This window comes from Eupeodes corollae, chromosome 2 (genome assembly GCF_945859685.1).
Source record: "Eupeodes corollae chromosome 2, idEupCoro1.1, whole genome shotgun sequence".
In the NCBI taxonomy this organism is placed as follows: Eukaryota; Metazoa; Arthropoda; class Insecta; order Diptera; family Syrphidae; genus Eupeodes; species Eupeodes corollae.
Window position 1 is genome coordinate 36,247,765 of NC_079148.1, and position 25,027 is coordinate 36,272,791.

General features: G+C 31.5%; 1 protein-coding gene across 3 annotated transcripts in view; it reads right to left on the bottom strand.

Moving 5' to 3' along the window:
• LOC129945098 (G1/S-specific cyclin-D2) overlaps positions 1 to 25,027 on the bottom strand; it is a 175,709-nt gene that overhangs the window by 146,469 nt on the left and 4,213 nt on the right. The gene's annotated exons all lie outside the window — the stretch shown is intronic.

Sequence of the window (25,027 nt, forward strand, 5' to 3'; positions counted from 1 at the left end):
ACCTTGAAACTGAGACTTTAACAAACAAACACTATTAATGAAAAATCACGAATATTCACTGAAGTGTCAAATTTTCATTTTTAACAACTTCGATATTTGGGTTTTACACACCTTTGAAGATGTTATCTTTTGACATTTGATAAGTGAAAACTACGACGTTACTAAAACTGTCACTAAAAATGTACTGAAGTATTAAAAAGTTTAATTTAAAAAAAAATGCTATTTGGGTAGCTGTCACTTTTGAAGATTTCGATTCTTTTCTAAATTGACAAGTAAAAAAATACGCTTTTTATACAAATGAAACGTTGCAAACTTCACGAGATACAATTTTTTAAATTAACTGAAGGGTCAAAACAGTTTTATTTTGAAAAACTCGCTATTTGAGGAGCTGTCATCTTTTTACAGCTTATTTTTAAAATTGAAATGTAAAATCTACGCTTTTTATATAAATGAAACGTTGCAAACTTCACGAGATACATTTTTTTCAATTCACTGATGTGTCAAAACAGTTTCGCTATTTGGATAGCTGTCATTTTTGAAGCTGTCATCTTTTGACATTTGACAAATAAAAACTACGCCACAATAGGACTAAAAATAGAACGTCACAAACTTCAGGAATTGAAATTTTTAAATTCATAGAAGATTCGAAACAGTTTCATTTTGAATAAACGGCTATTTGTGTAGCTGTCATTTTTGATGCTGTCATCTTTTAAAATATTAAAAAGAGTCTGGGATGCGACCCACACTGATAACTTCCCATCCCGTCTGTCGATTTGTCTTGCTTAAAAGTTTGTCTATATGTATTTTTTTTGTAGATTTTATTTTTTATGAAAAAACGGACTGTTGGATTTGTATATAAAAATTACTGAATATCGAAAACAATATTTTCTGTGAATTAAAATAAGTTTGAAGCCAATATTTTAAATTTTTGAAAAGCTATTTGAGTCGAAAGTAAATTTTTACCAAGTTTTAGTATTGTTTTTTTTTTTAGAGTTTTATTTTTTGTAAAAAAACTGTCAATTCGATTTTTTTCAAAATTTTATCGAAAATTGAAAACAATATTTCTTAAAAGATAAAATTAGTTTAAAACCACTATTTCAAAGTTTTGAAAAGACAATCAATTTTTATCAACTTTTGGTAATTTATTTTCCGTTTTTAATTAAAAAAAAAAAAAACTGTCCATTCAATTTTTTTCAAAATTTGTCCTAATGTTGAAAACAATATTTCTTATAAGTAAAAATTAGTAAGAAGCTATTATCTCAAATTTTTGAAAAGATATTTGAGTCGAAAATCAATTTTTACCAACTTTTATACATTTTTGTTTAGGTTTTTAATTTTTTGTAAAAAAAACTGTCTATTAAATTTTTTTCACAATTTTACTGAATGTTGAAAACAATATTTCTTATAAGTAAAAATTAGTAAGAAGCTATTATCTCAAATTTTTGAAAAGATATTTGAGTCGAAAATCATTTTTTACCAACTTTTGTTAATTTTTGTTTTTAGGTTTTTATTTTTTGTAAAAAAAAACTTTCCGTTTAATTTTTTTCAAAATTTTACTGAATGCTGACAACAATATTTTTTTAATGCTTAAAGTAAATGAAAGCCAAAACCTCAAAGTTTTGAAAAGATATTTGAGTCGAAAATCAACTTTTACCAACTTTTATACATTTTTGTTTAGGTTTTTATTTTTTGTCAAAAAACTGTCTATTCGATTTTTCTCACAATTTTATCAGATGTCAAAAACATTATTTTTCGTTGCACAAAATTGTTTTGGAGATGAAATCATATTTTAGTCGTAAAATTTTGGAAGTGACAACATTTTTTTTCAGTGTTTTTGATTTATAAAAAAATCGTTAAATGGATTTTTTTCAAAAAAATATCTTTCTTTGATATCAAGTTACAATGTATTATATAAAATTCTTAAGATATTTAGGGTTAACCAAAATGTTCACCTTTTTTTTCAAACTGCTATGGTAAAAAAACTACCCAGGCAATTTTCTTGAGAGCCCTTTCTGCATCTTTCTACCTTATTATCTATATAACAAAACTTATTTCAAGTCGATATCTTTTCTGGTTCTTGAGCTATGGACGACGAAAAAACGTCGCACGCGCAGACATCTTTCTAAAAATCCTTTATTTCGACTCTAGGGACCTTGAAACGTCGAAAAATGTCAAAATTTTCAATTTGACAATTTGGATCCATTACAATAACTTCCTATGGGAAGTTAAAAATAAAGACTACGCAACAATATAACGAAAAATAGAACTTCACAACTGAAATTTTAAAATTTACCGAAGGTATAAAACATTACTAAAAATGAAATAATGTCTTCACGAAACGAAATTTTAAAAATTCACAACAAAACGAGTCCACATGAAAATGTTGCAGTTACAATGCTCAAAATTTAATAAAGTCATGAAGCATCAGCATCTTCTTGGCCTCCATTAGTAAAACTCGAAAAAAAATATGTACTGTTGGAACAAATTAGATTCGCGAAGATTCGAAATCATGTATAAATTACTGATTAATTGATATCGGTTTATATTGAAAAAAATTCGATTTGGATTGGAAAACCCCGTACTATTCATCAATCTGTATGTCACCAGTTTGATTTGATATTTAAGAGTATTTCCTCCTCCTAGGAGATCTATTTTGACAGTTTTCTTCTTCAAAATTGAATATGTTTTTCAGGGACAAGGTCCACTGGGTATTTGGAATCTATATTTTCTATGTTAAAATAAATTTTTACAAAAACTAGGCCTTCATTTTGTTAAAAATAAAAATCAATTTAAAACCAACCATCAAAAAAATAATCCACCTCCACAAAAATAAAAGTATATAGACGTCAATCAAATATTGTGTGTCCTACTTTACAACAATCTCAAGAATCCCTCGCCCAATTTTAATGCAGACAGAAAAATAGCAAATTAAACAAGGGATCAAACATACATACATCGTACATATAAATATAAGCTGTCAACCTGTGTAGACACTAGACAGGAAGTACTTTCCTGGATTTGAAAGCATCTTCTCGTCTCTTATAGGTTTCTATTAAATTTTACATTACATCATAAACGTACATCTCTTGTTTGCTTGAAACAAACAAACAATAAAATTTGCAAATTTATTTCGGAAAAAACGTCTTGGTCAAGAATCTTTTAGCACGCAATTTAGGATGTTTCTTGACTCGAATACAACAAAAAATCCAAAAGAATTTTATTTTATTGTGATTTGCTGTTTTTTTTTAATTTTATTTTATTTTTTAGTGAATTGGATCAAATCCAAAATTACTCCAAACATTTTAAATCAACCAAAAGACACACTGAATAATAAAATCCACACGTATGGATGTAGGTAGATAATAAGGAACAATATTAAGGCGGACAGACAAATGGTCTATAGAGTTATTGATACAATAAAAACATTACCGTTCATCACATACTGCAATTTTATATTGTTTTTTAATCTTTTCTTTTGAATTAAATTAGAAACTAAAAAAAGAGAAATGAAAAATGAAATAATTTAACATTTTGATTTTTCGGAGAATTTTCGTAACTTAAAGTTTAGCAAGAATTTGTATATGAAGGTTTAACAGGGGGTTTCAGAATTTCTTTTCGAGAAAAGGCTTAAAAACAAAAGTGTCAAGTGAGTTTTTTCTAAAATACTGTAGTTTTTTTTGTATGCCTCTAACTGAAATCAAATATTGACTCCATATTGGTCTAACGTCTAGATTGATTTAGTCAATCTATTAATGCGAATTAAAGAAGACGTATTTCATCCATATTTTGGTAACTGGTGTTCATAAAGTTTTTGGAAAGAGGCAAACATATTTCTAATAAATCTAATACACCCTGTGTCGATAATTCTTTTCTTCAGATTAAAGTTAAAGGAGTCAAGTCAATGAACTAAGTAATCACATTTGATTATTGTAAATGTCTGTTTAGCTAATTCGTTTTCTTTATTGTTGAGTCATAAAAACACAAAAATGATTTCGGCGAAAAATAAATTAAAAAATTTAGTGGGAAATATTCGCATTAGATGCTATATAATACCTATTAACATGATTGATGAACTATGTAGTACATATACATGTGTTTGTATATGTATTGTATAGAAAAAACCTTTGAAATAGAAGTTCACAAGGTCAAGCTTGTGGAACGAAAGCAAATCTCATTTTTGTTATGTATACAACATGGGAAATTATTATTTTAGCTTTTATCTAGTTACAGTTCGTTGACACTAAGTTTTGATCCTATTTTTTATTTTTTTTAAAAATTTGTTTGTATGTAAAAAATCAATTGAAATTCACCACGGGACATTCAAAAAAAGTGGGATTTGGTAGATTTTTGTAAGACTTTTAAGAAAAATTAAATCATTTGTTGATGTTTTCAACAACAAAATTGAAAAGAGGATTTTTTAGTTTTTAAATGTAAATGTAAAACATTTTAATTTGTGTTATTTGAAAAATCAATTGAAATTCACCACGGGATATTCGAAAAAAGTGTGATTTGGTAGATTTTTGTAAGACTTTTAAGAAAAATTAAATCATTTGTTGATGTTTTCAACAACAAAATTGAAAAGAGGATTTTTTAGTTTTTAAATGTAAATGTAAAACATTTTAATTTGTGTTATTTGAAAAATCAATTGAAATTCACCACGGGATATTCGAAAAAAGTGTGATTTGGTAGATTTTTGTAAGACTTTTAAGAAAAATTAAATCATTTGTTGATGTTTTCAACAACAAAATTGAAAAGAGGATTTTTTAGTTTTTAAATGTAAATGTAAAACATTTTAATTTGTGTTATTTGAAAAATCAATTGAAATTCACCACGGGATATTCGAAAAAAGTGTGATTTGGTAGATTTTTGTAAGACTTTTAAGAAAAATTAAATCTTTTGTTGATGTTTGCAACAACAGGATTGAAAATAGAATTTTTTAGTTTTTAAATGTAAATGTAAAACATTTTAATTTGTGTTAATTGAAAAATCAATTGAAATTCACCACGGGATATTCGAAAATAAGTGGGATTTGGTAGATTTTTGTGAGACTTTTAAGAAAAGTTAAATCTTTTGTTGATGTTTTCAACAGCAGGATTGAATATAGGATTTTTTAGTTTATAAATGTAAATGTAAAACATTTTAATTTGTGTTAATTGAAAAATCAATTGAAATTCACCACTGGATATTCGAAAAAAGTGGGATTTGGTAGATTTTTGTAAGACTTTTAAGAAAAATTAAATCTTTTGTTGATGTTTTCAACGATTTTTTAGTTTTTAAATGTAAATGAAAACATTTTAATTTGTGTTAATTGAAAAATCAATTCAAATTCACCACGGGATATTCGAAAAAAAGTGGGATTTGGTAGATTTTTGTAAGACTTTTATGAAAAATTAAATCTTTTGTTGATGTTTTCAACAACAGGATTGAAAATAGGATTTTTTAATTTTTAATTGAAAAATCAATTGAAATTCACCACGGGATATTCGAAAAAAATGTGATTAAATGTTTTGTTAATGTTTTCAACGATTTTTTAGTTTTTAATTGAAAATGTAAAACATTTTAATTTATGTTAATTGAAAAATCAATTGAAATTCACCACGGGATATTCGAAAAAAGTGGGTTTTGGTAGAATTTTGTAAGACTTTTAAGAAAAATTAAATCTTTTGTTGATGTTTTCGACAACAGGATTGAAAATAGGATTTTTTAGTTTTTAAATGTAAATGAAAACATTTTAATTTGTTTTAATTGAAAAATCAATTGAAATTCACCACGGGATATTCGAAAAAAAAGTGCGATTTGGTAAATTTTTGTATGACTTTTAAGAAAAATTAAATCTTTTCTTGATGTTTTCAACAACAGGATTAAAAATAGGATTTTTTAGTTTTTGAATGTAAATGTAAAACATTTTAATTTATGTTAATTGAAAAATCAATTGAAATTCACCACGGGATATTCGAAAAAAGTGGCATTTGGTAGATTTTTGTAAGACTTTTAAGAAAAATTAAATCTTTTGTTGATGGTTTGAACAACAGGATTGAAAATAGGATTTTTTAGTTTTTAAATGTAAATGTAAAACATTTAAATTTGTGTTGATTGAAAAATCAATTGAAACTCACCACGGGATATTCGAAAAAAAAAGTGGGATTTAGTAGATTTTGTAAGACTTTTAAGAAAAATTAAATCTTTTACTGATGTTTTCAACAACAGGATTGAAAAGAGGATTTTTTAGTTTTTAAATGTAAATGTAAAACATTTTAATTTGTGTTATTTGAAAAATCAATTGAAATTCATCACGGGATATTCGAAAAAAGTGGGATTTGGTAGATTTTTGTAAGACTTTTAAGAAAAATTAGATCTTTTGTTGATGTTTTCAACGATTTTTTAGTTTTTAAATGTAAAACATTTTAATTTGTGTTAATTGAAAAATCAATTGAAATTCACCACGGGATATTCGAAAAAAATGGGATTTGGTAAATTTTGTAAGACTTTTAGGAAAAATTAAATGTTTTGTTGATGTTTTCAACAACAGGATTGAAAATAGGATTTTTTAGTTTTAAGGGCTTTTGTTTTTCTTTTTGTTCGAAGTAGTACTAAAAATCTGAAAAAAAATCACATTTTATTCCCATATCCCAGGAATTTGGTTCGAATATGTCTTTAAAAAAATCAACTATGTGTGATGAGTTCCTAAAACTGCTTGACTTACAAATCCAATTACTTACACTTAAAATTGTATGTTTGTTTCGGAATATCCCAGAAATGGGATTTCAGGGTCTAAAGTGGATCTTTAATTTAAAATACTTGATAAAACAACAATGATTTTACAACACCACAAAAACCGCCGACTCATTGTATCGTTGCATCCAATATTTTTGTCAATAGCTGTCAAATAGACCAATTGCGAAAAAGAATTGCCAAATTAGAAACAAAAAAAAAACACCCCTTACGTGAATTTGTATTCATCTTTTTATAAGACACGAGATTTGAATATTTGGACAGCTATCACATTTGAAGCTGTTATCGTTTGACATATGACAATCAAAAACTTCGCCAGTGGTAAAAATGGAACGATACCAGTTATAATGATAATAGTAGTTAAAAAAATTGTGGCACAAATTAATACCAATTTTTACAAGACGAGTTTCCTGATCATTTTATTTTCCAAGGTCGTGATCGAGATGTTGTGATTTAATTAATTTAATTCTTTGTTAATGCTGTTCAATCGATTCAGGACCTTAAAGATGGAGTTCATGAGGTAATCGAGATGATGCAGCCTCAAATATGCGAATCCTCATGGAAAGTTGTATGGAAGGGATTCGTAACTGCGTCTATTAGCATTGTTAATTGATGTTTTTTTTAAACTACTCGGTTTTTTGACACCAAAATTAACCTCTTATTTGAAAACCCTTATCACCTAGAAGGTATCTCTAATGTAAGCTCATTTTGTATTCACTCCTACTCAAGCTAAATATTTATTGTTATTCACAAGATCCAAGGTAGAAAGTTCTTAACTGAACTTAAAAAGAATATTTCTAATATCTGACCACAGCGATGACAAAAAGATGCCACACAACAAATCACAATACGGCATTTCTTTCAGTGTTAAGTACCTATTTCTTACAATAAGACAAATATAGAGTCCTTAAGTGATCCTGAACTAGGGAATTCTTCTTCTTTGCAAAAGAATTCTTAAACGATACTTAGAGAGCATGGATGAGCCTTTTATGGAACCACCACATCATCACTATTTATATTTCCGTTATAGAGCTGTCATAACCGGTCACATACCTAACGCAGCTTGGTGTACGTTAATAAACAATTTCTTATCCTCTCTTTCTATATTCCAAGATGTTGTAGGCTCCATGTAGAAAACTTCTTCTATACCAATGCTCCTAATGATTTGCCAAATGTGGATATACTTAGGAATTTAAGTAGTTTTGCTCGAGACCAGCTGGTATGATGATGTTCTATATCAAAGGGCTATCAACCTCTTCTTTTAATTAATCTATAAACATATCACTTTAAACGATGACGATTATAAACTTGAATAAAAAGGAACGTTTAAGAATGCTCACCCTATATCTATATTTTATACATTTCTCTCTTATATCATTTTTATACAAAAATGCAGAAAATTATTTCAAAACATTTTAAGGAAAGACATACAAAAATTTGTCAAACATTTGACAAAAATGAAAAAAAAAAGTAGAAAATACCTTTGATGTCATTGCCAAAGTTTAAAACAAAGTTCAAAGAGTTCAAATTGCTTTTAGGCGTTTCTTTGGACTTATCCAAAAGCTAAAAACCAAAAAATGCAAATAACGTGTGCGGCATAGAGTTTCGCTTGAAAAAGCATAATATTTCTTTTTCTTCTTTAGTTTTTCTTTTTATTGTTTAAATAATAATTTTGTTTTGTTTTATTTCAATGATTTCTGTGTGACCGGCCGAATAACCGAGACATTGAACTTGGCCTTTTTTGTTTTATAGCGTTGTTGTTGTTGTTTTGTTTTTAGGGGCCACTTTTCTTCAAGACACCGCACAAAACAAAAGTGAAAATGGTCATCATTTAAGAAAAAAAATAAAAAAAACCGTAGTTCACAAGAAAAATAACAAAAAACAAATATAAAAATTATAAACAAATAAAAACATAATCATATCAAACTGCAGTAGGTTATGCAGTGTATAGAGTTTAAGTTACCGACATCGGCATCGTCGCTGGTCGTCGTGGTGGTTATCATTATGATGACACTTACAAAATTTTTTGACTGCACAAAGCAACAGCAAAGGTAATTAGCCGCTAGCTTCTACATAAGTTTGTTTTAAGGTAGGAGCAAAAGGCCAAACGTTTGAATGCGCATTTTTTCTTTGTCCTTAGGACACCGACCGTTGACACAATTTATTTTTTGAGGGAAAAAGAAAAGTTGAATAATAAAAATAAAAACACCAGGTGCAATGGAGTTTCAGTTTTCACCGATGATGATGACGATTATCATGATGATGATGGAGACAATGATGACGACCAGGTTTTTAAGGTAGTTGAAAAGTCACTAGAGCATAATGATAGAGCATAATTGTGTCGTCTGTTTCTTCTCCCAAAAGTGACATTTGTGTTTAAGTAGGTTTTTGTTGTGGTTTTTGAGTGTTGTTTTTTTCGTCATAAGGCGGCATATGTTTTGCAATAATTTGCGGTTATGACATGATGTCGAACAAAACGGCAACAACAACAGCAAACAGAAAAGAAAACTATTAATTGGAGATACGATAAGTCTGATAACTTGAAAATGTACTGAATCAATGGTTATTTTTTAATAACTAACAATTCAAACTACGAATAATGGCACTAGGAGTGTAGGGGTGTGTTCCACCTATACCTATTTAGGAATATGTACTTTGACATTTTTCACAAAATTGAAGACGTGTTTCAGACAAAACCTGCTCAAATTCTGAAACCTATAAGATGTTTCCTATAAAATATACCTAGAAATAAGCTTGTCTTCAAAAATTTAAATGGCATTTCATGTCTCAAAAAAAACTTAATCTTTATTAATTTTTATTTAAAAATATTTTTCTGATGCAATAATAATATATTTCTATACATTTTATATTTTATTTTGGAAAAAAATCTTCACGCCTTTTAGAGATATATTGAAAAAAAAAAACAATTATATTTTTTAAAAATTCAAAACAAAAATGTTGATATTTTTGGTCATCAAATATTATTCAACAAAACAAGCTATGAAAATCGGTTCATGAGTTCCTGAGGAAATTTAAAAACAAAATAACGGTTCTATGGTGGTATCCGTCTGGATCTATACAAAAATATGTTTTTTTGTATTGTAGCTTTTGTTGAAAGCCAAGTGAAAAAAAAACAAACTTTCAGAGCAAATTTAATAAAAATATATCGGTTCGTTTTTGAGAAATTTCGAATTTTCGAAAAAACTTTACGCAAATCGGCTTTAGACCCTAATTTTCAAGTTGGAACTCAATCGACACAATCGTCGCAATCAGGGACCCAACTTTTTCGACTTTTCTACCGTCGTAATGTCATGACCTCAATTTTTTTTTTGAATGCAAAACTTTCCATGTAGTTAACTTTTGTCGCAACCTCATTTTCGATAAAGTAAGGTCCAATCACACTTACTTACTTACTTAAGGTGGCGCTACTGTCCTTGTGTGAACTAGGGCCTCACCCAACAAACTTCTCCATCTACCTCGGTCCCTAGCCAGATGTCTCCAGTTTCGTGCTCCAATTCGCGGTCTTCCTCTACTGCGCTGTTCTTTGGGTATGGATTCGAAGACTTTCCGGGCCGGAGCATTGGTTTCCATGCGCTCTACGTGACCCAGCCATCTTAGTCGTTGGACTTTTACCCTTCTAGCTAAGTCTACGTCACTGTACAGCTCGTCGTTTCATCTTCTCCTCCACTTCCCTTCGATGCCTACGGGACCGTAGATCACACGAAGAACTTTTCTCTCGAACCGACCCTAAGTGCTTTTATCCGCTTTTGTCATAGTCCATGCTTCTGCACCGTATAGCGAGACGGGGATGATAAATGTTTTATATAGCAACACTTTGGTCCCTCGAGAGAGGACTTTACCACTCAATTGGTTTCTTAGCCCAAAGAAACAACGGTTAGCAAGAGTTATTGTGCTTTTGATCTCAGCGCTGGTGTTGTTTTCTGCGCTTACAGCGGAGCCTGGGTAGACGAAGTCCTTGACTACCTCAAAGCTACGTCAGTCGATGGTGAAGTTTTGATCAAGACGTCGGTGTTGTATGTCCTTTCTTGACGACAGCATGTACTTTATTTTGCCCTCATTAACCGTTAAATCCATTTTTGCCGCCCCTACCTTAATACTTACAAAAGCCCTATTGACATAACGCTGAGTTCCTCCGACAGTTTCAGATCTATCCCAGATCGCTTAGACTATACCATCCCAAAAATAGTATTCGGTAAAAGATTCCATGTGTCCATCCTTTCAAGATCATCCTGGGAAGAAGAGAGACCCCTGGAAGACGATGCGGTACACTTCTATACAGACGGTTCAAAGACCGATCACGGAGTTGGAAGTGGTTTCTATTCGGAACAACTGAATATCTTGCAAGGATATACGAATCTTCTCGGACAGCCAAGCCGCTTTTAAATCTCTCGCGTCTGTCTTCACAAATTGTTAAATAGTCCACGATTGTCGATCATCTCTGAATGAGATGACGGAACAGTTTAATATTCACCTCATTTGGGTGCCGGGCCACAGAGACATTCCGGGAAATTTTAAGGCTGATGAGCTCGCCAAAAACGGAACATAGGAACACCACTTGCTACATGCAAATATCTTCTCAAACAATATGCTCTAGAATCAACAAATGCTAGATGGCCACAAAGTACCACCTGCCTAGCAACCAAGCAAATATGGCCAAGCATCGACTTAAAACGGTCAAAAGGCTTGATATCCCTGAGCAGACAAAATATAAGCTCTACAATTGGAGTAATAACAGCTGGACACTGCCTAATAGGAAGACATGCTCTGAGGCTAGGGGTCTACACAAATGACTTTTGTAAAAGCTGCATGGACGAGGAGGAAGAGGAAGCAGTCCAACACCTTCTATGTACATGTCCAGCACTCTCCATTAGAAGGAATAACTGGCAACGATTGACACAAAACGTCTCTCTAACTTTATTAAAAGTACGAAATGGTTTGTTTAAGTTCATTACTCTTCCATGAGTAACCTCATTAGTGGTATCACAATGGACCCTTGAGGTCTACGTGCGTCAATGACATTTGGACAGCCACTCCAACCTAACCTAACCTTATGGAACAGTGTGATTTCTCCATGGTCATCCTGGTCAAACGGACGAGTCCAATCACATTATTTTTTAATATTCCTAACCCCAAAAACGCCAATTCTGGCTTCGAATTGAAAATGAGTCAAATCACTGAAGATGATTTTGCAATGAAAATTCAGATTATCTTGTTGCATTCCAAGGCCCATATCAACCAACGAAGGTACGATTACATTGCTGGTGATCGTCTGGGTTCAGTTCTTGTGTTAACTTAACTTCAGAAGCCCTAAGAAATAAGACTTTACTAATTTCAAAGAACCACGAGGAATCAACAATATTATGATTTCGTCAAAACTTGCAACAGCAATTTTCTCCGTTTTGATGATTTTTGAAGTGCATTTAATTTTCAATTTCAATGCGTTATATCGTATTATTTTTAATAATGACATATTTTTTACTTCTCAGATGTCAAAACATTACATCCTTAAAATTAATATTTGTCTAAATAGTGAAATATTCAAAATGAAACCACTTATTGGAAAATCCAATCTGAAACATTAAAATTATCGACATTTTTTTACGAAATGAATGAAATGTTTTGGGATTGAGGCCGTTGGGCCCGGCCGGCACAAGGCTTCTGGGGCGCCTACGTTAGAGGGTTACATTTTCAACTTAAATATTGCATAGAAGCTGCATAATTGAGATTTTCAGACCAAGCTCTGTCATATCATTTGCTTTTATCTTTAAAATTTGTCACGCTCCCCTCCACCCCTGAAAAAGGAGGACTTCACTTAAAATTACTCATTCATGGAATATGCATGTGACATCATCGTTCTACATACCCCGGGATCGATCTGAGATCTTTTTTTTTCATTGGCAAGTATTTGAAATTTGATCTTCTACGATACACTACGTTAGTAGTACAATGGTGGAGAAAATTCATTAAAAAAATGTTTAATGCTACAAAACAACTGATTTTTAACATGCATATTGATTTTCATTCATCGATTTGAGTCCACCATGTGTACGAACAAAAAAATGAACTCCTAAACTAAAAAATGTAATCTCTATAGAACTCAATTGCCAGGTATCAATAGCTCCGCCCAGAACACTAGAAATCCACAAAAAGGACCGACAAATACAATTTTGAACATAAATTATGAGTTTTTGAAAAACATAAAAAAAAATTCAAGAATATTTTTGAAACTATGTCACATGTAAAAATTATTACCTAAAGGACAAAATTTATTCACCCTTTTTATCTTCAATGTTTTTGTTTAAAATAAGAAAAAATATTACGGTTACCGTTATATCTAATTATATGCATCATCGTCATAATAACGCGGTGTTCAAGTGCGTGTGACACTTTTATTACCTTACATAGCGCGTTTAATGTTTTGGGCTTCTAGTCGCCAAAGATAACACCAAAAATTCGAAGAGTTTTGAACCTTTTTAACTTCATATTTTTGTTAGTCTTTTGCTTACTTGACTTTGATTACTGTTAGTTGTTTTTTGTTATAAACAATATGATAGAAGAAAAAAAATATTTTATTGCGTTTTTTCGGTTAATTTAAACATTTTTTCCAAAAATTGAAGATGTTTTTTTTTTTTAATTTAAATTTTTATTTTTATTGGGGTGGGCGGATAAAAATAGATTGAATCAGACAGTAGACAGGAACGCGCGGTCCGTTGGTTGGTCTTATTACACTCAACACACACCGCTCCCAGCACCGTTCAAAGATACAATTTGGGAGCGAAACAAAAATTAATAAAATAAAACAAAAATAATGCAATTAGCCAATTCCAGATTCAGACATAGAGTGGGAGTTTAGCAGAAATGTATAGCAAGCTGATTCACCGGCCGGCAACAGAAATGGCAACCGGCAGCAAAAGTGGCATCTTAACGCGAGACAGCACTGATCTGCAAAATTTTTGTATATATGTAAATTTTTTGTTATGATTTTAATTTTTGCACTAAGAAGATGAATAAAGTAGTGAAGTGATGTTGTATATTTATAAACATTTTGATTTGATATGTTTACAAACAAGACATTTATCACCAAGTCATCTTCTTCTTCTTCTTCCTCTTTGTGAATGTGGCAGATTCAAATTCAGAATCAGAATAAAAATAAGAATCAAAATCACAATCACATTCAGCTTCTTGATTATGTTTTGGAATTTGATTGGCATTTTTAGATTTTATTTTTGTTGTGTTGTTTTTTTTAAATAAAAAAAAAGTAAGAATGAAGAAAAGCTTGAGAATGTTGAATAAGTTAAGTTCTCATAAATAAATTCATTTGAACGTTTTATTTTTGGTTTTGTGACAGACAAGACAATGTGCAAATTATGACTGTTCGTCATTTTGGGAAGAAACTTAATAATAGGGAGGGAGTCCTCAAAGGATCAAATTAGCTTCAACTTTTTCATTCTTACGAGAGATTCTAAACGGTGATTTTTTAAGAGCTTCAGAACTTTTTTAAAATCTCATCGATTCTTTATTTGAAACTTTAGATTGGTCCATGACATTTACTTTTTGAAGATAATTTCATTTAAATTTTGACCGCGGCTGCGTCTTAGGTGGCCCATTCGGAAAGTCCAATTTTGGGTAACTTTTTCGAGCATTTCGGCCGGAATAGCCCGAATTTCTTCGGAAATGTTGTCTTCCAAAGCTGAAATAGTGGCTGGCTTATTTCTGTAGACTTTAGACTTTTCGTAGCCCCACAAAAAATAGTCTAAAGGCGTTAAATCGCATGATCTTGGTGGCCAACTTACCGGTCCATTCCTTGAGATGAATTGTTCTCCGAAGTTTTCCCTCAAAATGGCATGTAGCGCCATCTTGTTGAAACCACATGTCAACCAAGTTCAGTTCTTCCATTTTTGGCAACAAAAAGTTTGTAAGCATTGAACGATAGCGATCGCCATTCACCGTAACGTTGCGTCCAACAGCATCTTTGAAAAAATACGGTCCAATGATTCCACCAGCGTACAAACCACACCAAACAGTGCATTTTTCGGGATGCATGGGCAGTTCTTAAACGGCTTCTGGTTGCTCTTCACTCCAAATGCGGCAATTTTGCTTATTTACGTAGCCATTCAACCAGAAATGAGCCTCATCGCTGAACAAAATTTGTCGATAAAAAAGCGGATTTTCTGCCAACTTTTCTAGGGCCCATTCACAGAAAATTCGACGTTGTGGCAGATCGTTCGGCTTCAGTTCTTGCACGAGCTGTATTTTATACGGTTTTACACCAAGATCTTTGCGTAAAATCTTCCATGTGGTCGAATAACACAAACCCAATTGCTGCGAACGGCGACGAATCGACATTTCACGGTCTTCAGCAACACTCAGAGAAACAGACGCAATATTCTCTTCTGTAAGCACTGTACGCATTCGTGTGGTTGGTTTAATGTCCAATAAAGTAAACTGAGTGCGAAACTTGGTCACAATCGCATTAATTGTTTGCTCACTTGGTCGATTATGTAGGACGTAAAGCGCGAAACACATTTCGAACCGAACACTGATTTTGGTAATAAAATTCAATGATTTGCAAGCGTTGCTCGTTAGTAAGTCTATTCATGATGAAGTGTCAAAGCATACTGAGCATCTTTCTCTTTGACACCATGTCTGAAATCCCGCGTGATCTGTCAAATACTAATGCATGAAAATCCTAACCTCAAAAAAATCACCCTTTATGATGCAATTATCAACTGGAGAGGGTCTGACTATACAAGTACATTTGTTAATGTAAAAACATATTTTATGACGAACCATGTTGAAATGCATCTGTGATATTTTATTTGTTATAAACATCAACAAGTAAGCTTAATCGATGTAACCATAAATTTAAAATTCCTTAAGTATATAGTACGTTAAGGTAACCTTTCCAGTATCCACTTGCCTCATCAGAAATTTCCCCTTTTTATAAAAGCTTAGTATACATTTTTTTAAATATTAAAATATCTAACCACAAATGTGCAGACAATCAGAAATCATAAAGCAATGACTAGATTCATTATAATTAATCACGAAATACGAGAATTATATACAATACTGAATACATACATATATTATAGAGGTATGTGCATATCTATAGATAGATATTAATAATTAAAGAACCTGCAATTCAATAAACTTGAGAAGAAGAATTGCATATTATAATTATTATGAATAGGTACAAACACAACAAACTACAGAAACACGAGTTGATTAAGATACTTTTGTTTTTGTTGTCTTAAAATATTTTTGTTAATTTTCAACATTCATCATAATTTTGTGACTGCAGCTCAATTAGAAGTTGAAATTATGTTGGGTTAGTTTTGAAAGACGATGTCAAATGGAAACGAATCTTAAGCTAAAAATTTTGTTTGAAAGATCTTTGTTGGTAAAATTGATAACTCTTGTGTATTTCAAAGGAATGCTCGAAGAGTTTTATTTTTCAGTAAGAAATTATGCCTTTTAGTGTTGGCTGCACTTTTTGAGATTTCATGTTTTATTTGCAAAACGCAGCATTTTGTATCTTGTTGCGTGTCATAAAAAGCTGTGTAGTCTCTTCTGAGCCAACAGGTTTTAGTGCACCAAAATAAGGTCTTTTAGTTGTAAAATTTTAGTAATACTTGTTTTCATAAGTTTTTGCTAGTATGTGTTGTCCTCGTTTTTAATTTCTGTATAGTCCTACAAAATTATGTGCACGATTCCTTTCAGAATAAAATCTAAAAAGTACTTTGACAAGTATGTAAAAAAAATGTTGAATGTAAACCGCACCTAAACGTCAAACTTTTTTCTGCACTTGATTTGTCATTTCTCAATTTCAGACTAATTCAATTTGAACCATGAAAAGGTACACAATCAAGCGACAAGTTAAAGTTAAATGCATATCGTGCACTTTGTGAATTTTTCTGCCCATTTAAACGTCTGTGTGGCTGAAGAGGCCTCCACCTCAACTCATCGTCGTCCTAAAAAATTGCACCTCTCACGCTCGTCCCTGATAAACATTATGAATAAGGAGTTGAAGGCTTACAAGGTGCAATTGATTCAAGAACTAAAGCCCCTTAAGCATTTCAAGCATTGTCAATCAACCATGGTCAGAATGGTGGCAAGAAATGGCAACAGCAGATGATCAATTTTTTAAGAACATCATCTTCAGTGATGATGCACTTTTTCACCTCAGTGAATTTGTCAATAAGCGGAATTGACGATAGGAAGTTATTGTAATGAGTCCGATTCGTCAAATTGAAAATTTTGACATTTCTCGACGTTTCAAGGTCCCAAAGAGTCGAAATAAAAGATTTTTAGAAAGATGTCTGTGCGTGCGACGTTTTTTTCGTCGTCCATAGCTCAAGAACCAAAAACGCTAGAGACTTTAATTAAATTTAATATAATATATTGTAACGTGATATCAAAGAAGTATATTTTTTGAAAAAAATCAATTTAACGGTTTTTTTTATAAATCAAAAAAACTGAAAAAAAAATTTGTCACCTCCAAAATTTTACGACTAAAATATGATTTCATCTCCAAAACAATTTTGTGCAACAAAGAAAAATGTTTTTGACATCTGATAAAATTTTGAGGAAAACGAATTGACAGTTTTTTTACAAAAATTAAAAACCTAAAAAAAATTTAACAAAAGTTGGTAAAAATTGATTTTCGACTCAAATATCTTTTCAAAAATTTAAAATATTGGCTTCTAACTACTTTGATCTTATAAGAAAGATTGTTTTCAACATAAGGACAAATTTTGATAAAAATCGAATTGACAGTTTTTTTTAAAAAAATAAAAACTTAAAAACAAAATTTGTAAAAGTTGGTAAAAGTTGATTTTCGTATCAAATATCTTTTCAAAACTTTGAGAAATTGGCTTTAATGTTCTTTTATATTTCAAAAAATATTGTTGTCAACATTCAGTAAAATTTTTAAAGAAATCGAATTGACAGTTTTTGTACAAAAAATTAAAAACCTGAAAAAAATTTAACAAAAGTTGGTAAAAATTGATTTTCGACTCAAATAACTTTTCAAAAATATGAAATATTGGCTTCTAACTAATTTGATCTTATAGAAATATTGTTTTCAACATTAGGACAAATTTTGAGAAAAATCGAATTGATGGTTTTTTTATAAAAAATAAAAACCTAAAAAAAATTTAACAAAAGTTGGTAAAAATTGATTTTCGACTCGAATATCTTTTCAAAAATTTGAAATATTGCCTTTTAACTAATTTGATCTTATAAGAAATATTGTTTTCAACATAAGGACACATTTTGAGGAAAATCGAATTGACAGTTTTTTTACAAAAAATAAAAACCTCCAAAAAAAAATTGTATGTATAAAAGTTGGTAAAAATTGATTTTCGACTCAAATATCTTTTCAAAAATAGTAGATATTGGCTATAAACTACTTTTATCTTTCAAAAAATATTGTTGTTAACATTTAGTAAAATTTTGAAAAAAATCGAATTGACAGTTTTTGTACAGAAAATTAAAAAATGATAAAAATTTACTTTCGACTCATATAGCTTTTCAAAAATTAAAAATATTGGCTTCAAACTTATTTTATTTCACAGAAAATATTGTTTTCGATATTCAGTAATTTTTATATGAAAATCCAACAGTCCGTCTTTTAATTAATAAAAATAAAATCTACAAAAAATAGTACGCAAATTTGGTAAAAATTGATACCAGTACATATAGACAAACTTTTAAGCAAGACAAATCGACAGACGGGATGGGAAGTTATCAGTGAGGGTCGCATTCCAGCCTCTTTTTTTTTCTAAAATGAGACCGGTCAGAAAGTTACTGGTGAATGGTTTCGTCTATCGTGAGATGATAACGAACTTTTTATGGCCCAAATTGAAAGATATGGATGTGGGCGATATGTGGTTTGAACGCAGCTTAACAAAAACACCTTTTTCTTACAGTTGTGTTCAAAAAAATAGGAGTGCCTGTTCTTTTTAGATTAAATCGTGACTCTTAAGTTGTATAATTTTTTTAAATTTATTTTTTCTTTTGTACAAAATAAGTAATCCAGTCTTTTATTATTATGCTTAAAGACTACTTTGTTTAAAACAAATAAGGTAGTAAAAACATGAATTTTATCAAAATAAAGCCAAAACGAATTGTTCAAAATAATAGGAGTAAACAAAATAAAGTATAAAAAACTAAAAAAAAATATTCAATATTAAGATTTTTTTGTCAGTATTTTGTGAAAAATCCTTTGTTTTTTATAATTGCTACACATCTGCGTGGCATAGAGTTCACAAGGGCCTGACAACTCTCAACTGGAATTTGGTTCCATGTTTCCTCGACTGCGTCCCACAACTGTCTCGAACTCAAGGGTCTTCGTCGAGAAACACCCTTTTTCACATCTGCCCATAAATTTTCCATATGATTGAGGTCAGGCGACTGAGCTGGCCAGTTCATGAATTCAACCTCATTGACCCAAAACCATTCCTTGGCAGACTTACTGGTGTGTTTCGGGTCGTTGTCTTGTTGAAATACCCATTTAGCCGGCATATTCCAACTCGAATAAGGCAGCATCACACTGGACATTATATCCACATAAACGCGCTGGTCCATCGTGCCAATGATTTGATGTATGGGGCCAACACCAACATATGAGAAACTGCCCCATACCATCACTTTAGTAGCTAAATGCTTTACCGTTTTAATGGTGTACCGAGGCTTAAACTCGGAATTTTCTGGACGTCGGACGTATTGCCTAGAGCCAGTTCCACCGAATAAAACAATTTTGGTCTCGTCAGTCCACAAAATGTTTCGCCATTTCTCTGCAGGCCAATTAGCATGGCTTCTTCCAAATTTCAAACGAGCGGCTACATGTTTTTTCGTAAGCATCGGCACTTTTCGTGGACTGCGAGCGGAAAGATTGTGTTCCAACAATCGCCTTCTTATTGTTACGCTAATTACTGCCAGTCCTAGATCTTCCTGGATCATCTTAGAGGACGCAAAAGGATCCTTTCAGCTGTAGCGAACAATACGACGATCGTCATTTTCACTCGTTTCTCGTTTCCGTCCCCGAGTTTCGACTTTTTTTTCATATTTTACAGCATTGGCGATCATTTGGTCAGAGCACCCCAACATCAACTTTATATCCTTATAAGTTTTTCCTTCATTTCGTAACTTTTTTATGATTTCCCGTTATTCGTCGGTGCAGTGCTTTCCTCGGCCCACTAAATAACCAAACTTGTTTATATATTCGATATTCCAACTATTTTTTTATATTCCTATTTTAATTTAGTTACTTACTGTTTTTTTTTTAAGTTTTTGATTTTTTTTACGTACAATATAACTCACACTCCTATTATTTTGAATAGCCTGATTGAGAGTAAAGATCATTTGATCTCTGGTTACAAATGTAAACGGTTATGAATTGCAAACCAGTTCATTGTTTTATCATCTTTAATGTCCCGTTATACTTACCGGTAGAGAAATGGGCTGATTACCCGTATACACATGGTAAAAAAAACACTTGAGCAAATTTTGTAAAAGCACTCCTATTATTTTGAACACAGCTGTACGTGGTGGCGATGTCAATTTTTCTCCAAGAGCATGTTATTTGACAAAATTGGAATTCTTTATTTGGGGTTATTTGAAGGAAAAGGTGTATTAAGCCAGAAACAATTTAAGAGCTAAAGAATGTGATAATTCGTCATATATTAACGGCATAAAACCTCAATTACGCCTCAGCATCGAAAGGAGGTGTGCCGTGTGAACCATAGCAATATTATCATAATAAAAAGAAATGACAATAATTTCCTAAATAAATTGTGTTTTAATTCAAAATCAACATCGGCCCTTAAAATTTAACCACCCCTTACATAAATTATACTGACAAATGTTAAATTGTATCATACCTAAAAACAGGACTGCTACGAAAAAAACACTGCTATTCTTTCCATTCTCAATTTTTGAAGATGGTAGGAAATTAATGTACCAAGGAACCTACAAAAATAGTCACAAAAATGTATCTAAACAGTTCAATAAACTCTGTGAATGAATATGGAAAATTTTTACTTTTAATTGCCCCCCATCAAATTGGCACAGTAGAAATATACACAAATAGTTAATTACTAATAAAATGATTAAGCTCAGTTTAGTTGAATGTAGATAGACCCTTATTATTGTTAAATATCATTTTACACCTTTCTGATTATTTGAAAAAAAAAAACAACAACACCAAAAGTACCTAGGTAGGTTAGAAAGGTAGTTACCCTACCTTAACTAGTTGTGCAATTGGAATGAATTGATAAAATATAGAAAACAGTAATTAGTATCTAGAAAAAAAAGCAATTATAAAAACAATAATATGCAAAAATGCATGTAGGTAACCTAACTCGTTAGGTATTTACCCGCAAATAAAGGTAGGTAAACACATTTTTACCAAGAACAATATGATGACTATGGATTAGCTAAGAAAATTAATGACGCCTATAGTATTGTTGGCGCCGCCCGTCCTCGTCGCCGCCATCAATCGACGACTAGTAGGTTAGGTTTATTACACCACTATCGAAAGTACCTGTAATTGCTTCCATCAGTGCTAATTTTTTTCGTTTTACCAAACCACGATTGTACGTATTTTTTTTTTAATCACTCAAAGCAACCCATATAAAAACTACCTGCACATTAGAATCTCTCAAAACCTAACCAAGTCAAAGCTAAAGTCATATTTGAATTAAAAATAGGTAGCTTGAAGTTCGGTAAAGTAGATATAATAATTCCATGCTCCTGTATCAACAAGACAACTTATAATCATAACATACCTACAACCTACATAAATATATGACGATATCCATTTATCGTCATATCTCGTATCTATATATGCTTGACTGTCTCTTGATCATCCAAACACTGCTTCAATGTTTATACTTTGATACTTTGCAACTTTGCTGACTGGTTAAAAAATACAACATTCTTGGAATTTTCACATCGGGCCTGACTGTGATGACCATCAATGCTATAGCTAAAAGTGTCTTTTCTTGACGATCCGGTCAGTCAGTTAGATAGATATTGCACCATGTTTATGGGTTGAGACTTTCGAAGTATCTAACTTCAGGAATACTGAGTATTGCTGCATCATCATCATACATCATATTCACATATTTCTATTCAATTATAGATACATAGTAAAATTAAATATCGAAAGGGTTTTTGACTTGACATTCAATCACATGTATACTCGAACATAGGTACGTAATAGGTAGAAGGAATTTGTAATAGGTAGTTGTTTCTTTGGATTTTGACGCGAGTTAACTTCTTCCGGCTTTTGTTGGTGGTTTCAACTTCTTCTTCTTCTTCCTGTTTGCTAATTTAGTTAAGTTTAATTGGAATTGCTTTGAGCTGTGCAGAGAAACACAAGAATGTGATTTTTCTAGGCACTATAAGGTACCTGGAACATAACTATTTGAAACCAAAGGTAATGTGACTTAATGCTATGAATCTGGGGGGTCTTTTCCAATAAGCTATATTTCTGGTTGAATTAAGAAAAATTTCATATCGGTAGCAATCATAAGAAAAAAAGATAAGGATGTAGATTTTTTTTCCACAAATTATTAAATATTTTATTGAAATTCAATTACGAACGAATTTGGCCTTCTTTTGTGTCCTCAATTCAAGTTCTTTTCAAAATATTAAGTATTATTTCAAGCGCCACCGACATCTGTATAAACATTAGACGAAACTTTTTTTCACTGTGCGAATACTTCAAATATTTGTAAAACTGTTATAAGAGAGAAAACCCTTTGATAAAGCGGTTTTCTTCCACTACAATGAGTTTGCAGTCTAAGTAAGGTTAAATGATTGTGAAGAGAAGGGAATTGTTTTCCTAACGGCCACGATATGCGAAGTGGAAGCAAGTTTGGTGAGCCAATTAGCACTTAAATTCATAGTTTTGATCTTAGGAATCGTTTGATCTTTATTATGTGAAATAGAATTTGATAGTTTTGAGATGAGGTGGCAAACTCTGACAGATGTTGATATCGGTGAAATTCTGGATCTTGAGACTAACGAGCTATACAGGTACAGATGGGTCAACAGAACACTCTGACTAACGAACAGAAACAGGGTGGAGTGGCTTGTCGAAGGAAACCAGTGAGTACAGAATCTAGGTTATCACGGTGATGATTATGATGATGGAATCGACAAACAAAACGGCAGGTAACCAAATAGCAAGCAACCATCTTTTTACAATGAAACCTCTCATTGAAAAACATTTATAGAGGACAACAGTAACTGCTGAAGACGATACGAGTTATCTCCAAATCACATAAATCTTTTAACAAGACAAGAAGCGAACACGAAGCATACAATTAAGATTTCTATTATGCATTGGCTTCCCAAACCATTTTTGGACTATTTCAAAAAAGAGGTTTCGACTTTAAACACCATAATTTTATAATAAGGAGCAAAAATATATGAAAGCCTCGATAGAAGCTGCTATGATAAATATTTCATTCAAGTGATGCTTTGGTTCTAAGAAGCACTGAAGCGAACCTGAAGCCCTTACGAATTAAAGAAACCCTATGAAGCATTTAAGCGAGAGCTTGAAGCTCCAAAGAGCTAAATGGGTTTGATTTTGCTTCATTTGCGTGTAACTAATTGGTCTTTTAAATACATGCCATCAGCTCTAACTCCAAGGAGCGTTACATTTTGACAACGAAACAATTATACTTAAAACAATTCTATTAAATTTCAACTTAAGTCTTATAAATTATTTCCAGATTCCTATTAAACTTTCATTTTTCAATAAAATCGTTTTTGTAGTTTTCGAGAAAAAACTCAATATCACAACCTAAGCAGGTAAGTTATAAAATAAAGCTTTTTTCAAACATGTAAACTGCTAAAAAGAGTTATGACTCATACATGCACAGATAAAGAGCTTTTTTGTAACAGTTATTTACACTGTAGAGGTAAAAATCTAACTCCATCTAAAGACACTCCAATGGGTTAAAAAAATAACTAACAAACTTTAATAAACTCTTCAAACAAATTATACTTTTTCTTGAATGATTAAATAAATTCTTACGCATTTATGTTAGGTAGGTAGGTATAATAAGGTAAGTTAAATATGTATGCAAATTCAAAATCGATCACAATGTAAATGTGTTTATATGTATTTCTGCGTACTTTTCCACACACATGTGTTTACATTAGGGTGGCTCACATACGTATGACGAAGAAACAAATTAAATAAATAAATAATAAATTGACTGACAACTCTCAACCATTCCTGTGTGCGAGTGCTGTTGTCAGGGATGGAAGGGACCAACAGTTTTAAGCCGAATCCGAACGGCAAATTTGAGAAAGCACTTTTCATGACAAGAATTACTCTTGGAGAATTTGTCAATTCCTCGCAAGAGGCAGTACTCGTGAAAAAAAAACTTTAGGTGGCATAGGCAGGGATCAAAACCAAGACCTCTCCCATGACAGTCACGGGTACTACGAAGAAACAAATTAACAATGATAAAATGATTAATGATGACTTAAGACCATTTTGTCTGACACCAAAGAATTATTTTAATTCAAAAATTACATTGAAAATAATATTTTGGAACTCTTCTTACAATCGGTAGCGAACAAGAGCCTAGTTCCTTATTACACTTAACCATTAGTGTATGCGAGTCATTTTAGGAATGGAGAAGACCTACAGTTTTATGACAAAAACAAAAAAGTACTTTTTATGACAAGGATTACTCTTGGAAGATGTGTTAAATCCTCGCAAGTAACCGTGACAAAAATTTAGGTATAAACCCAAGACCTTCAGCCTGACAGGGCAACGCACTAACCATCACACTACGGATGGTAACACAAAAAACGTACACATAGTATGTACGTATACAAAAATAAAGAAAAATACATAAAAGAAAAAAATATAAGTGGAATAAGTCAAATTAAAATAGTTACACATTGAACAAATATTTCATTCCAAAATCAGTGGTTAATAAAATTTTTAAAATCCAATCATTCGAAACGGTTCATCGAAGTGGCAGACCAAGAAGGACAACAAAACGAGAGGATAAGATCAAATAAGAAAAGACTTTTATTTCATCTAGAAAAATAAAAACCCTATTGGAACTTAACTTAAGCGCTAGAACAATTCTGAGACGAGCTGTTGATGGTAGACTAAAGCTTTCAAAGCTTCAAAAAGTCTACTATTTCAACCAAAAACAAGCTGGCGAGTTTAAAATTTGCTCATGACCACATTAGCTGGACCGTTAGAAAATGGAGAAACGTACTCTATTTCAAG